This window comes from Taudactylus pleione, unplaced genomic scaffold (genome assembly GCF_031769625.1).
Source record: "Taudactylus pleione unplaced genomic scaffold, aTauple2 ptg001330l, whole genome shotgun sequence".
NCBI classification, from domain to species: Eukaryota; Metazoa; Chordata; class Amphibia; order Anura; family Myobatrachidae; genus Taudactylus; species Taudactylus pleione.
The window spans coordinates 103,998-117,300 of NW_028285730.1; the positions used below are offsets into that span (position 1 = coordinate 103,998).

The 13,303-nt window shown below is 49.5% G+C and overlaps 1 protein-coding gene across 1 annotated transcript in view; it reads right to left on the bottom strand.

The window, feature by feature from the left end:
* The window catches only part of LOC148443113 (unconventional myosin-Id-like), a gene marked incomplete at its 3' end in the record, with an annotated part of 199,590 nt that overhangs the window by 77,257 nt on the left and 109,030 nt on the right, over positions 1-13,303 (bottom strand). The window lies entirely within an intron of this gene.

Consider the following 13,303-nt stretch of genomic DNA (forward strand, 5'->3'; position numbering starts at 1 on the left):
GGTCGGCCAGCTAACGATCCGATCTTAAGGACGCAACTTGCGAGTGCATCATTTGCATATCCGGCCCCTTTTCCCTTACGATCGTGCGGCCGCAACGACCGACTCTGAATGAGGTCCATAATCCCCTTCCTCAGGACCACATGTTGTCCTGAGGAAGGGGATTCCAGTGTCCCCTTTCCCTTGCACCAACTATTTGCCACTAAATAAAGATGTACTAAGCTTTGGAAAGTGATAAACTACCAGCCACTCAGCTCCTAACTGCAATGTTACAGGCTGTAAGTATAAAAGATGAGTTAGGAGCTGAGTGGCTGGAAGTTTATCATCAGTCTCCAATTTACCGCTTTCCAGAGCTTAGTAGTACATCTGCGTGTGGCCAAGAATCTTTTATCTTCGTAAAAGCAACTGCAGGGGTTCCCCAAGCGCTCCAGGCTTCTGCACTGTGCTGTGCTTCGCTGTGCTGTGCTTCGCTGTGCTGTGCTGTGCTGTGCTGTGCTCAGAGCAATGGGCCCCTGGGTGAGGATTTTACCAAACAGTATAAAGAATAAAGCAAAGAAAGTTTCCTCAAGTCGCCATTTTTGAGTTTTTCTTCTATATTGCGCATATACTGGTGAAGAGTAAATCGCGCCCGATTTCTAGGACCAGGGGGGGGGGATATTCTGAGAACATCACTGATTTCCATGTGACAGAAAAACAATTCCCACCTGTGAAATCGGAGTTTGCGCCACTAGAGGGAGACGGTGATAACCCTGTTACATGGCTCTGCCGGGCCACTCGCCACGCTGAGCGCTCACATTATGTAAATGACTGTAATTGTCACTGATTCCCATGTAATGTGTCTTTGGCAGCGCACGGTCTGTCGGTCCCTGTGCCAGAGGACGTCCTGTATGTTCTGGTGTCACTGCGATTCTCACTTGGGCAGAATCATCCAAGTAAGACACGGAGAGGATGACCCCAGATCCCCGGACGCCGCTGGGCTCCTGGCATTAATCCACAACAACCTCAGTCAGGCTCCAAAACATGTATAAAGATCTGGAATTACAGCCGTAATACCTAGGGGCATATTTATCAGGGAAGTGAAATATCAACAGGGGCGTATCTAGACATTGGCCAGGATGGCACTTGCCAGGGGCGCCTGCTGGAGGGGGGGCACCACCTGACAGTGCAACCCTCTGCCGAGGATAGAATTACTACACTCCATCCCACCATAACACTTTAATGTCACCCTAACGTGCAGCGCGGCATCCTAAAGTAAGAAGACTACATTTCCCAGGGTGCAGCGCAGCGGTCAAAGCCACGTGTGTGGTGAGGAAGTGGTGGATTGGCTACAGCAGTGCTCTGGGCTGGCGGTGGTATGGAGACTGCGTCGGCGGCGGTATGGAGATTGCTGCACCCTCATCTTCCTCTCTATCTACATAAAATACTTTATCCATGTGACTTCCCCAACCTTGGTGTCTGGGGGAGCTCCTGGGTCTCTGTAACCTGTACACCGCCCTCCTTCATCACTGCACGGCGGCTGCTGGCACGAAGTGATCTCTGTGCTCCCTCCAGACCCTTTCGTGCCAGTTTCCCCTCATGTGCGTTTTGCGTTCTGCGTAAGTGTGTCACCTCCTATGTGTGTGTGTGTCACCTCGTGTGTGTGTGTGTCACCTCCTATGTGTGTGTGTGTCACCTCGTGTGTGTGTGTGTCACCTCCTATGTGTGTGTGTGTCACCTCGTGTGTGTGTGTGTCACCTCGTGTGTGTGTCACCTCCTATGTGTGTGTGTGTCACCTCGTGTGTGTCTCACCTCCTATGTGTGTGTCACCTCGTGTGTGTGTGTGTCACCTCATGTGTGTCACCTCCTATGTGTGTGTCACCTCGTGTGTGTCTCACCTCCTATGTGTGTGTGTGTGTGTGTGAGTCACGTCCTTTGTGTGTCACCTCCTATGTGTGTTTGTGTCACCTTCTGTGTGTCATCTCCTGTGTGTGTGTGTCATCTCCTGTGTGTGTGTGTGTGTGTGTGTTTCATCTCCTGTGTGTGTGTGTGTGTGTGTGTGTCATCTCCTGTGTGTGTGTGTGTGTGTGTGTGTGTGTGTGTCATCTCCTGTGTGTGTGTGTGTGTCATCTCCTATGTGTGTGTGTGTGTCTCATCTCCTGTGTGTGTGTGTGTGTGTGTGTGTGTCATCTCCTGTGTATGTGTGTGTGTGTGTGTGTGTCACCTCCTGTGTGTGTCACCTATATGTGTGTGTCACCTCCTGTGTGAACTCCTGTGTGTGTCACCTTCTCTGTGTCACCTTCTGTGTGTGTCACCTCCTATGTGTGTGTGTCACCTTCAGTGTGTGTTATCCAGGGTTGTATCTACCCCTACACCAGGCTGCCACTCACCATGGGTGCTGCCACTAATCTCTATTTTGCCTTTTGTTCTTCCGAAAATATGGGTCCGTGGGGGAAGGGGGGCGGCAGTCCCTTTCTTTGCCAGGGGCGCTTGAACCCCTAGATACACCCCTGAATATCAACAATGAAAATCTAGAGCAGGAATGGGGAACCTCAGGCCCGGGGGCCGTATAAGGCCCTCGGAATCATTTGGTTTGGCCCACTGAGCTTTTTTCTGCTAACCTCATCTGGATACCCTGCGGCCAGAATCTATGCAGCAATGATGACTAGAGCGTCCTTAGGAAGCTTCAGACGGTCACAACGCTGCCCTTACAGCTGTAATCAAAGGCGATTGTGGCCCCGTCCCCGTGTGACATCACACAGAGGGGTGTGGCCTGCACCGGGCCCGCAAATAATGTTATATATATCAAAATGGCCCTCGGCAGAAAAAAGGTTCCCCACCCCTGATCTAGACAATCATAAGGTTAACATCTAAATATCGACAAATATAATGTCGACAAGGTCAAAGTGTAAAGTCTGCAGGTATCGCTACTGGCTGCAGATTTAGGCATCCTACAAGCCACATGCTGGTGCCGTGGGGCAGTGTCGGTGCCACCCCCAGGGCCCTGTGTAGATCGCACCCCCCTGGTTACAGGCCTGTCTACCTGCCCTCAGTTAGTGGCCTTGTATATGTCATCCAATGCTGATTGTTATTTTGCAGCCACTTACTGTATGTATGTTCTTTTTGTATTGTCTCCGCCATACCTGCTGTGTTAGCCCTTAGTCATTTGCCTGTGCTCATCCTCATTACGCTACCGTATGTTCTCTTCTTTTGATACTTTTGTTTTACTTTTCTATGTTTATGTCAAAACCTTTAATAAAAATACTTTATTTAAAAAAAAAAAACGTCAAAATAGAATCTACCGAAAATCACCTGTCCGGTGAAGCCTAACACCCGCACTACTATTACAGGCAAAAGTCTACACTGCCGGCATCCGTGCCGTTATTGTTACTGCACCTGCATGACCTTAGGATGTGCGGAGGTATCTGAATGGATCCCTCCTCTATAACCTGCCCCTTCTTCCTATAGGTAACAGGGGGATTACCAGTTTTCGGGGCTTGATGAATAGACTGATTACTAGTGTATGGGGACGTCGCGGCACATTGTGACGTCACTGTACGCAGAGCTTTTTTTCATCAATGACTCTAGAAGAAATTCCTGTCAGAGAACAAGGTGTCGGGACTCAGGGCCTGATTCAGAGCCGGACGCTATTTGCGGACGGTCGTTCCAAAAAGGGGGCCAGCTATTTAAATTGAGCGCTCGCTCTTTGCCGTTTGTTGACGCCTCTATGTCTGAGCGAGCGAAAAATGTGCTCGCTATTTTGTAAAGACGCCCCTTTGCCGTTCGCACGTTCGCATCACACGTGATCTCCGGTATTTATTAGATTAATCGGGAAGATCGAAAGGCATCTGAACTGCTCGCAGTGCTTGTGGTAGGTTCATCCTACCGCTATCACTGCGAGCAGTTCAGGCTAAAAGACAACCAAGTGACGTGGTCGATGACGCTCCTGTACTAATTATGCACTCCCATTAAACGCCCTTTTTACCATTAGGCACGCCTGCGTTCGGATCTCCACTCCCCCGTTTTCAAGCACCTTCCCCTGTTACCACCCACAAACGGTACATTCTGTCAATCAAATTAGCAGCCCCTCGCTGTTTTGCGAGCGCATGATTTCCGACCGCAAAGACTGGTTTGTGCATGCGCATTACGACCCATACTCATGCGCAGTTGTGCGAACATCGCTCAGAGCAAACGAGCGGCCGCTTACGAGTGGCTCTGAATCAGGCCGTCAGTACCCCTGAAAACCAGCACAATGACGACAGCACTTACTGCGTGCAGGATATGCCCGTGAATAGCTACTTTGATGAATGGGTGTGTATCTTAAACATGTAAAAAATTTGAAAACTATTGGCAGACACTACGGTGGTAGGTGGTTACAGCGCCCGGAGCCGTCCATGCCTCCCCCACCGCATGACACATGGGCGGGGCCACAAGCAACTGCCCGTAGAATCCTCAGGTTGGCTGCAGTCTGGCATTTGGAGCGTTTCGGGGGGCACTGCATCTGCGATTCTGGCTACAGGGTGCCGTTCCAGGTCCAGATACAGGGACCATGGATAGTTGGCGTTGCCGTCCGCTCTGTGCGGTGGCACCGGTCGCCCATAGCTAGTTATGGCTCTGTGGCAGATTGGCTCAACCAGGGAATTGGTTAAAACGGGTAGTAGGGTAACACAGGGTTAGTGGCAGGTACAGGTTAACAGGTTTATCCAGTTTCAGCAAGGAGCATCAGGGTTATGCTAGGCGTTACAGTGCACCCAGTTCACACACTGTGGAGTGATGTACAGTGGTGGCAGTGGGGTGTATGTATACATGTACTATGCAGTGCTGGCACAATGGATTTATGGGTTTCACGGGGATCTCCATAAATGGAGATACTCAGGGACACGTCCATAATGAAGGACGGACAGTTATAAGACTCATCGGGAAGCCTGCGCAGAATTGCCTGGGTCGGAGGTTGTGCCTCCATGGAGAAAGTCGATGGGTCCTAGTGCCTGACGGCTACTGTGCTCTGTCACTAGGAATGATCTCTATCTGGAGTGACCGGTCACTAGGGATGATTGCTATCTGGAATGACTGGTCACTAGGGATGATCGCTATCTGGAGTGACCGGTCACCGGGAGATGATCTCTATCTGTAGTGACTGGTCACTAGGGATGATCGCTATCTGGAGTGACCGGTCACTAGGGATGATCTCTATCTGGAGTGACCGGTCACTAGGGATGATCGCTATCTTTAGTGATTGGTCACTAAGGATGATCGTTATCTGGAGTGACTGGTCACTAGGGATGATCGTTATCTGGAGTGACCGGTCACTAGGGATGATCACTATCTGGAGTGACTGGTCACTAGGGATGATCGCTATGTGGAGTGACGGGTCACTAGGGATGATTGCTATCTGGAGTGACCGGTCACCCGCTATCTGGAGTGACGGGTCACTAGGGATGATTGCTATCTGGAGTGACCGGTCACCGGGAGATGATCTCTATCTGGAGTGACCGGTCACTAGGGATGATCGCTATCTTTAGTGACTGGTCACTAAGGATGATCGTTATCTGGAGTGACTGGTCACTAGGGATGATCGTTATCTGGAATGACCAGTCACTAGGGATGATCACTATCTGGAGTGACTGGTCACTAGGGATGATCGCTATCTGGAGTGATGGGTCACTAGGGATGATTGCTAGCTGGAGTGACCGGTCACTAGGGATGATCGTTATCTGGAATGACCAGTCACTAGGGATGATCACTATCTGGAGTGATGGGTCACTAGGGATGATCGCTATCTGGAGTGACCGGTCACTAGGGATGATCGTTATCTGGAATGACCAGTCACTAGGGATGATCGCTATCTGGAGTGATGGGTCACTAGGGATGATCGCTATCTGGAGTGACCGGTCACTAGGGATGATCGTTATCTGGAATGACCAGTCACTAGGGATGATCACTATCTGGAGTGACTGGTCACTAGGGATGATCGCTATCTGGAGTGACTGGTCACTAGGGATGATCGCTATCTGGAGTGACCGGTCACTAGGGATGATCGCTATCTGGAGTGACAGGTCACTAGGAGATGATCGCTATCTGGAGTGACCGGTCACTAGGGATGATCATTATCTGGAGTAACGAGTCACTAGGGATGATCGCTATCTGGAGTGACCGGTCACTAGGGATGATTGCTATCTGGAGTGACCGGTCACTTGGGATGATCGTTATCTGGAGTGACCGGTCACAAGGAGATGATCGCTATCTGGAGTGATCGGTCACTTGGGATGATCGTTATCTGGAAGGACTGGTCACTAGGAGATGATCGCTATCTGGAGTGACCGGTCACTAGGGATGATCGTTATCTGGAGTAACGAGTCACTAGGGATGATCTCTATCTGGAGTGACCGGTCACTAGGGATGATCGCTATCTGGAGTGACCGGTCACTAGGGATGATCGTTATCTGGAGTAACAAGTCACTAGGGATGATCTCTATCTGGAGTGACCGGTCACTAGGGATGATCGCTATCTGGAGTGACCGGTCACTAGGGATGATCGCTATCTGGAGTGACCGGTCAATAGGGATGATCGCTATCTGGAATGACAGGTCACTAGGGATGATCGCTATCTGGAATGACCGGTCACTAGGAGAGGATCGCTATCTGGAGCGTGCAAGGACTGAGACGCCCACTACATCCAAGTATAATCTACAAAGCGAATGACTGAGCGCCTGTGTGCGCAAACTACTTTTACCGCGACATTCCCATAACATGCCCAAAAGCCGCCTCCCAGTCACTGCCCAGGAATGCCCAGCACGCCTGATACCATACTGTGCGTCTCAATCGCAGCAGTGCCTTTGTGTATTCACACTGTGTAACGTATGCGCCGTAGTATTTAGGGATTTTCGCACACACGCACATTAGCAAATAAATCACTCAAGTACGGGAATATCGGCGCTGTGTGTGGCTCTGCATTGGGTCTAATGTGACTCTCCAAATAACACACTTCAATCTGACCGAAATATCGAATTAACCTTTGCTCTTTAACCTGTACGTGAACAGTGATAGGCTTATTATACAGTGACGTATTCTTCCAAGTGTTGTGTTACCCCGTGCACCCCCCCCCTCCCTGTGACTCAGGGAAGGGGGTGAGATACAGCCTATTTATACTATATTATGTGTAAGTAAGGCACCTGATCTGTATGTACCAGACAGCATTAGGACTCTCTCCTCAGCCATCTGTAATGGAGCAATTGGAACATTCAGCATCCTCAGCGATCAGACTAATACATCTCAGGGCACCAGAGCCGCCTGAGCGCTGAGTCACGCTGTCACTTGTGACGTTAGGAGCTGGCACTGGAATAATTGGCCAGCGATACAGACTGGAAATAGCACAACACACGGTCTATATTACATAGCATATAGAATACAGTCAGGTGCATACATATTGGAACATTGACAGAATGTTCATATTTTGGCCCCTATTCACCACCACAATGGCTTTGAAATGAAACAAAACAAGATGTGCTTTACCTGCAGACGTTCAGATTTAATTTGAGGGTAATTACGTCCAAATCAGGTGAACGGTGTAGGAATTACAATGGTTTCTATATGTGCCTCCCACTTTTTAAGGGGCCAAAAGTAATGGGACAAACTAAACAATCCTAAATCTAACTTTCACTTTTTAATACTTTGTTGCAAATCCTTTGCAATTACAGCCTGAGGTCTGGAACGCATAGACATCACCAGACGCTGGGTTTCATCCCTGGTGATGCTCTGCCAGGCCTCTACTGCAAATGTCTTGAGTTCCTGCTTGTTCTTGGGGCATTTTCCCTTCAGTTTTGTCTTCATCAAGTGAAATGCATGCTCAATCGGATTCAGGTCAGGGGATTGACTTGGCCATTGCATAACATTCCACTTTTTAGCCTTAAAAAACTCTTTGGTTGCTTTTGCAGTATGCTTCAGGTCATGGTCCATCTGCACTGTGAAGCGCCGTCCAATGAGTTTTGAAGCATTTGACTGAATATGAGCATATAATATTGCCCGAAACACATCATCAATAAATACAAGGGAACCAGTTCCATTGGCAGTCATACATGCCCATGCCATGACACTACCACCACCATGCTTCACTGATGAGGTGGTATGTTTTGGATCATGAGCAGTTCCTTTCCTTCTCCATACTCTTCTCTTCCCATCACTCTGGTACAAGTTGATCTTTGTCTCATCTGTCAATAGGATGTTGTTCCAGAACTGTAATGGCTTTTTTAGATATTGTTTGGCAAACTCTAATCTGGTCTTCCTGTTTTTGTGGCTCACCAATGGTTTACATCTTGTGGTGAACCCTCTTTATTCACTCTTGTGAAGTCTTCTCTTGATTGTTGACTTTGACACATATACACCTACCTCATGGAGAGTGTTCTTGATTTGGCCAACTGTTGTGAAGGGGTTTTTCTTCACCAGGGAAATAATTCTTCTGTCATCCACCACAGTTGTTTTCCGTGGTCTTCCGGGTCTTTTGGTGTTGCTGAGCTATCCGATGCGTTCTTTCTTTTTAAGAAGGTTCCAAACAGTTGATTTGGCCACACCTAATGTTTTTGCTATCTCTATGATGGGTTTGTTTTGATCTTTCAGCCTAATGATGGCTTGCTTCACTGATAGTGACAGCTCTTTGGATCTCATATTGATAGTCGACAGCAACTGATTCCAAATGCAAATGTCACACCTAGAATCAACTCCAGACTTTTTACCTGCTTAATTGATAATGAAATAACGAGGGAATAGCCCACACCTGTCCATGAAATAGCTTTTGAGTTGATAGTCCCATTACTTTTGGCCCCTTAAAAAGTGGGAGGCACATATAGAAACTATTGTAATTCCTACACCGTTCACCCGATTTGGATGTAATTACCCTCAAATTAAATCTGAAAGTCTGCAGTTAAAGCACATCTTGTTTGTTTCATTTCAAAGCCATTGTGGTGGTGAATAGAGGCCAAAATATGAAAATTCTGTCAATGTCCCAATATTTATGCACCTGACTGTAGGTGGTACTGTACGTGACAGATCCTGGCTGCAGCTATCTGGAGTTATATAGAAATATGTACCATGGAATGGATCATGGGTGTAACTACCATAGGTGTAAGGGGTGCAGCAGCGAGGGGGGCGCAGAGCTGGGGGTGGGGTCTTATCTTCCTTGTCATAGTAACATGTGTTATATACAGTTATCACCATTGTGTGGTACATAGGGGCCCCTATACACTTTGGTTTGGGGCCCTCACATACCTAGTTACGCCCCTGGGTAGGGCCACCATTTCCCGATACATATGATTACGTTATCAGCGCCATCATTGTTTAGTAATTGGGCTCCACATTTTCCATACAGTGGTCTCTCGGTGGTAGGGGGGGGTGTTTCCTCGCAGCACTCTCCCTTTCCATCAGTCTAGGGGGCATGCCTAGTACTCACGGAGATGCCCAAAGCTCTCCCCGCACCGTGAATAGATGCCATGCACACGCCATTTATTCATCCTCTGCTTACTGCTCCCCCAACATTTAGCCCCCGCGGGGGACAGTGTGGTGGGGACAGGAAGAGGCACACTCTTATGTGTGCCTCTAACCACCCCACTATGTGTGCTCTACCCTTCACCGTATGTGCCTCTGCCCCTTCCTCATATGTGCCTCTGCCCCTTCCCTATCGCAAATGCACAGACCACGCAGCCTCACCACCCGTACACTGCATCACACCGTCCAGCCTCACCCCTCGTACACTGCATTACACCGTCCAGCCTCACCCCTCGTACACTGCATCGCACCGTCCATTCTCACCACTCATACACTGCATCGCACCATCCAGCCTCACCACCCGTACACTGCATCGCAGCGTCCAGCCTCACCACCCATACACTGCATCACACCGTCCATCCTCACCACTCATACACTGCATCACACCGTCCAGCCTCACCCCTCGTACACTGCATCACACCGTCCAGCCTCACCACTCGTACACTGCATCACACCGTCCAGCCTCACCACTCGTACACTGCATCGCACCCTCCAGCCTCACCACCCGTACACTGCATCGCACCGTCCAGCCTCACCACTCATACACTACATCACACCGTCCGTCCTCACCACTCATACACTGCATCACATCGTCCATCCTCACCACTCATACACTGCATCACACCGTCCATCCTCACCACTCATACACTGCATCGCACCGTCCAGCCTCACCACCCGTACACTGTATCACACCGTCCAGCCTCACCACCCGTACACTGCATCGCACCGTCCAGCCTCACCACCCGTACACTGCATCGCACCGTCCAGCCTCACCACCCATACACTGCATCGCACCGTCCAGCCTCACTACTCGTACACTGCATCGCACCGTCCAGCCTCACCCCTCGTACACTGCATCGCACCATCCAGCCTCACCACCCGTACAATCCAATGCACCGTCCAGTCTCTGTGACACAGCTGCACCGCGTGTGTAGCGCTGACCGGATGGAGTTCGGTCAGCGCTACACAGCACAAATACACAGACGCCGGAGCCGGCAGCTGTGTGTTTGCTTTAGCGGCTGATGAGAGTCAGACATACTATCATCGGTTGCTGCTCCCACTGCCGGAGCCGGACATCTTCCGGCTCCCGCAGTGGGTAATGGGAGTGACGTCATAACATGACGCCACTCCCATAATGCAAAGCGGCGGACGGAGGAGCTGGTATCGGCGGCGGGACCAGGAGCAGGAGCGGGTTTCAGGTAAGTGTTTTTTTTTTAATTTTCATTACGTCTCTACTGCGGGGGGCGGGGGAAGGTGTAATACTACTGGGGGTACTACAAGGGGGGATTACTACTGGGGACACTACAGGGGGTAATACTACTGGGGGCACTACAGGGGGGGAATACTACTGGGGACACTACAAGGGGGGGGACCACTACTGGGGGCACTATATAAAGGGCACTGCATAGGGGGTACCACTACTGGGGGCACTGTATAGGGGGGGAGTACTACTGGGGCACTATATAAGGGGAATACTACTGGGGGCACAAGGGGCACTGCACAGGGGGGACCACTACCGGGGGCACTGTAAAAGGGGCACTGCATAGGGGGTACCACTACTGGGGGCACTGCATAGGGGGACTACTACTGGGGGCACTATATAAGGGGAATACTACTGGGGGCACAAGGGGCACTGCACAGGGGGGACCACTACCGGTGGCACTGTAAAAGGGGCACTGCATAGGGAGGCGCGAAAAATATACTTGCTTACCAAAAAATTTGGGCTAGGGCCGGCCCTGAGTACTCTGTACAGTGCCTGTGTTACGGGGGGCGATCGCCCTGATCGCCCTCCCCCCGGATCTGCCACTGTTCTGAAGCAAGTCCCGCCATTTTTTACAGAAAATAGGGATTTTCCCTGACTGCACTTGCTCTGGGGCTGCAAGAAATAAACCGCGTTAATTCCTATTGAAATTACCACAGGCTGAAATTGTTGCGGCCAATTGAATATGCCCCATATGAGTAAATGAAAAGCGTCTAATACGATACAGAGCAGAGGGGACGGGCCGGCGAAACGAGAGTTACGGCTAATAAGATGTATAATTACCCAGCCCCTCCATCCCGGTACATCTAATCAGCCCCATTGTCACAGCTTGTTCTGTTCTGTTATATCTACCTCCTGGTCAGTGTCTCCATGCCTACCTCTGACTCTAATAGGGGAATTGAATATGGAGCGAAAACTCAGTTTTTGCGATGTTTTCGCACCAATGACATCATTTTCGGAGGTTTTGGTTTTACACCGTAAAAAAAACGGGGATAACTTTTCACCACTGAATAGGTGGCGAAAAAAAGTGCAGAATTGGGGTTTGGGGGTGCAGGCCTATAAAAAATAGCCTGTACTTTTGGGAATGCCCCCTTAAAAGGAAATGTTCAAAAAAAAATTGTTTTAAAAAAAAAAATCGGGACACCCTAAAAAAAAAATAAAAAAAAATTGTTGTAAAAATATAAAAAAAGGAAAAAAAACTGCCAAACTAACGAAATTAATTCTGGTGGGGTCCCCAAGTATGTGGCAGGTGTTTTTTTCATTGCGCAAACTAGCGGCAGGTGCATTTTTGCAGAATTTTAAAAAAATAACTTTAGGGACTTAAAAATATGCTAGTACCCATTTTCATGTACCCCAAATTTGATGGGACCACTTTTAAAAACGAAAAAAAAAAAAGCTAAATGCTCTTCTGCATCACTTACCCATAGTGAACCCCGAGGTCTGGACATCTTTAGGGGGGTCCTACAATTATTTGCCAAAAATTCCCATTTGTTTTCGGCAATCCAAGTATCGCCGGGTCCCGTTTTCATATTGAATACGGGGATAAGCGGGGGCGCGCACGATACTTTTTCGCCGGCAAAAGCTCCGATGTGCGGCGAAATTTTAGACGGCGGGGTTAACGTTTCATATTGAATACCCCTCTAACACATTATTTTGTTTTAAATTACGTCGTGTGACCTTCATGACGCCGATTCCCACAAGACCCATGACGTCATCAGGTAGCGTGGGATCTGCCGAAGAGATGGCGCTGCGGACAGTTTATTTATATATATATATATATATATATATATATGTATATATATATATATATATACACACACACACACACACACACACAATTACAGAGCACAGACCAAGTGAACAGGACAGGTTGGGTACGAAATCCTGGCTGTCGGGATCCCGCTGGTCAGAATACCGACAGCAACATCCCGACAGCCATAGGAAGTAATGGTAAGTATTAGTCTAACCCCTACCCCGGTGCCTAACCCTAACCTCCCCCCTAGTGCCTAAACCTAACCTCCCACTAACCTCCCATCCTAAACCTAACCTCCCCTTCCACGGTGCCTAAACCTAACCTCCTCCTCCCCAGTGCCTAAACCTAACCTCCCCCTCCCCGGTGCCTAAACCTAACCTCCCCCTCCCCGGTGCCTAAACCTAACCTCCCCCCCTAGTGCCTAAACCTAACCTCCTCCTCCCCGGTGCCTAAACCTAACCTCCCCCCCCTAGTGCCTAAACCTAACCTCCTCCTCCCCAGTGTCTAAACCTAACCTCCCCCTCCCCGGTGCCTAAACCTAACCTCCCCGCCTAGTGCCTAAACCTAACCTCCCCCTCCCCGATGCCTAAACCTAACCTCCCCCTCCCCAGTGCCTAAACCTAACCTCACCCCCTAGTGCCTATACCTTACCTCCCCCTCCCCGGTGCCTAAACCTTACCTCCCCCCCTAGTGCCTAAACCTAACCTCCCCCCTAGTGCCTAAACCCAACCTACCCCCTAGTGCCTAAACCTAACTTCCCCCCTAGTGCCTAAACCCAA